The following is a 4,027-nucleotide window of genomic DNA, read 5'->3' as shown; positions in this document are numbered from 1 at the left end:
TTAATAACAGATGTTGCTCTGCTACATCACACATGCTGTTTAATATTATCAAAACAATTATTCATTTATTCATATTTCTGCAGTGTGTGCAAGCTGGCATTACAGATCTTGCAGACATGGCCTTCATGAATGCATAAACAGAAATGCATGTCATATATAATATCACCCCCCATTCCCATCACCATTTTTAATCTTATATCTAAAAATTTGATGATAACTTTATTGCTTACACATTGACAAGGGGGTGACAGACAAAACTCTGGGCATGTGCAAAAGCTACTGAAATAGCAGAGGGCCCCTTCCTACAGGGAGCTGTTGTATATGCATGAAAAGAAGCAAGCTTTGCTTTGTTAGAGTCCAGGGACAAGCACTCCGGTGGTAGTTCATGCTTCTTCCCTTCATCCCCTCAGTCCTCCTCTAAAAGAAACACACAAGGAAGAAAAACAGTTCAACAGTTGGTTTGATTCCTTTTGATTGAATTAACAAGGGTTCATTTTAATTGAATTAACTGGTGGGATAACAGCATGACTGAATTTTAAAGTATAATTAAAGGATTCATTTTCTACTTAATGACAATGAGATAGAAAATTACCTCAGAACAGACGCTACACAAGTTGTCTGTTTTCCCATTATAGATGTGCATTTTCAGGTAACATGGCCATTAAACCTTCTTCTATAAATGACACAAGGTTTGGAACAAAACTTATCAGTTCAAAGGAAATCAGTTAATGCTCTTGTAACCTTAAAATGTTTACACTGTTCATGATGACATATCATTATTTGCTCTGGTTAGGATGTAGGACTTCTTGTTTTTTAAATAAAAATAACTAAGTCATAAAGATATTTTCTTCAAATAAAACTAGTCTTTTTTTTTGCACATATGAACATAACCTTCCTGAAGCAGTGTGTTTATGCTCCTGACAGTATGTTTGTGTTCTAAAGAAGTATCATATGTTCGTCATTTGTTTGGCAGAAATCAGATTTTCATACTAATGAGGTAAAAAAATATTTTCCATTCCCTCCTTTTTCACTATCACCTTCATTGGAAAAATGAGACAAACTTATCCTTACAGGCTTATAGTATTTAAACAAAACTTAAGTAAGAAATTTATCCATGAAGAAAATGGTTTGAAGTGAATGGAATTTGCCCCCTCAGGCCTGAATGTAATAGCTTTTCCTAGAAGTATATTCAGAAAATAATTATCAGGTACCTGATACGATCTTGTAGACCTGCAAGCCAGCAGTCAGTAGGTTTATCATTAACCTTCATAGCTGGATGACCTAGTGCAAGGAGGATAGAGGTGACTAAGGGGAGGACTGAATGATTTCTATCTTCCTGTTTCTTCCTCTGCAGTTTGGCTTGCAGAATCTGGGTTCTCTGTTAGGTATATTATTGAAAATAATGGTTTGACTACAGGTTGGGTTTCAGTCATTTTCTTTTTGGTTTTCCTTATGAATGTTTTTTCTTCGCTTGGTTGTTGTTCACTCCTGTTGGGAATGCCCAGTAGAAACATGGGATCTTCCACATAAATTGGACCTGTGGCTGCTGTAGATCAGTGTCTTTCCTCTGACAGTGACAAACTTTAAGGTCTGTATTTTGATTCTGAAATGTAGGTGTCTAGAGTCATCTGAGACACCATACTGTATCCAAGACATCCTCATGAGGCCAATATGACATAGTGCATCCTGGGGTATCTCAAATTGCGCTAGAGGTGCTTAGACCCAGGTGACTGAATCAAAACCCAAATATTACAGAAAAAGGGAAACCTGAAATATGAGAGTGAATAGTTTCCAGAGCTATTACTATGCAATTCATCACCTGTTCATCCAAACACTTTCAAGCCTTCTGAGTTTCAAGCTTCAAAGATGTACTCTGGCAATAACTTCCACAATGTAATCACAAGCTGGGTAGAAATGATGTTTATTGCTTTTGGAACATTTACTTTTAATGTGTTGAAGAGCTATTTCCTGTAAAGTCTACTTTCTCAATTCATTCTTATTATTTCATGCACTTTTATCATGTCCCTTTTTAATCATTTAACATAATAATCTTTTAGTCTTTGAAGTAGAGATCTTTTTTCCATACCAATAACTTGTTCTTATCTATCTCCACTGAACCTGTCTATTTTTGCAGCATGTTTCCTCTGATAAGAAACCAGTCTAAAGCAAGTATTAGGGGCTACATCAGTGACAATATAAAAAACATTTTCTATATTCCCATCCCATTGTTTATGCACCTCAAGAACCTATTTTCTTCCTTTCAGCACTGCTGTACATGGAGCAGAAGTTCATGTTGAACAGTCAGGAACATTTCTATGTTCCCTTTTCCATGAGACATCTGAGCAGTCTGTATTTTAGCGTTATGTATCACTAGCATAGAATACTGATTATCCCATTGTTAAAGTTCATACATGTAACATTATTGACATAGCTATATTTTCTTCCACTGGCTTTCCAGTTATCAACAGGGACATTGTCTGCCATTGTGTTGACCATTTTTCCAACTTAATTCAGTCCTGTTTAAGTTCTGCACAGGTGTCTCTAGATTTAACCAAATGTAACAATGGTTTGGGTTATTAACACTTTTTTTTTTACCTCATTATTCACTTCGGGATTTGTAGATCATTAAAAAAATGTGTTAAACAGTGATCCTTATACAGAACCTTTAGAGACCCAACTGTCAACCTTTTACCATGATGAAAACTGACCGTGAATTCACTGTTGCTATCTTCTGGTTGTTTTTTGGTGCACAAATGAAGCACAGAATTCTTGTAAGTGCAGGTCATTTCATACAGGCATACATAAAGCTTTTATTATGTACCAAGAAATAGCAGGTAGTTCAGATATGAAGTACTGAGCAACCTTGTAAAAACCTTGTTGCAAAACTTATTTACACAAAATAAAAAAAAAAAAAAAGTTCCTAAACCACCCCTTATCAAAGCACTCAGGAAATGGTCTGTGTTTATACAGATGGTGTTGAAGAAAACCAAGCAAATATTTACTGATGCATATGTTTACATTGTAGTGTATGTTATTACATTCAAAATATAAAAAATGTATACCTAGCACTGACTTCAAAACTGATTTAAGCTTCTGGATGAATGTTCTGTCAACTAAGTGCCCTGAGTTTTAGGCTTCTTCTTGCATATCTGCCATTATCTAAGCCAGATAATTCAGTGGTAGCACTGACTGCAAAAGAGAGACACATTGCATTGCAAAGCTACTGAGCTGACCATCAAGCTGCCAACAGTTATCTGCATTCAAGTGAACACTGCAAAATTACTGATGCTTACAAGTTTACTCGTGGCTTCACTGAATCTTTGGCAAATATCTTCATAAGGTATACATAGGATGTATATATATATTTCAGCATATCCTAGAATCCAGCTGTGCTTCACCTGACATCTATAATAAAGGCCATATTGACTATATTGGGTGCAGCTTATGTCATCATAACTGAGAAAAAATATCTGCTTAATTAAGGGTCGAGGGACTGAGCTCTTCCAAGAAGTATGAGAGACCTTCCACCTAGTAGTCTCACTGCCACATGTGAATTTGCTAACAGGCGTGTGAAAGAAAAGCTAGCTGCATTTTAGCTCTGCCATCTTCAGGGCATTTAGTTAAAAGATTCTGATACTTTATTTATTTTCAATGAATACTGTGTGGGAAATTCAGTGAATTTGTAATACCGTTCCCAAACTCAGCATTCAATCTACCTCTGATCTAAGCCTGATTCCTATTTAAGGGCTTGGCTTTTGGCTGCTAAACGTCTTCCCACTGCTGCAGAACATCCTCAGTGCTCTTTTTTTCCATAATGAGAATGGAAAGAACTTGAAATCCCTTAAGGTTAGTTCCTGTGTTTTTCCCCTTCATCAAATATAGCTCTTTCACTAAACTTACACTCTTTGGAACATTTTATGCAATGTGTCTTTTTACAATACTTTGAGATAGCATGTGTCAAACACATTTATTGACAATGATGTATTAATTGGCAAAAAAATCATTGTGATTTGTGAGACGAGAACAG

Source organism: Haliaeetus albicilla, chromosome 18 (genome assembly GCF_947461875.1).
Source record: "Haliaeetus albicilla chromosome 18, bHalAlb1.1, whole genome shotgun sequence".
In the NCBI taxonomy this organism is placed as follows: domain Eukaryota; kingdom Metazoa; phylum Chordata; class Aves; order Accipitriformes; family Accipitridae; genus Haliaeetus; species Haliaeetus albicilla.
Note: the sequence above shows the minus strand (reverse complement) of the source record.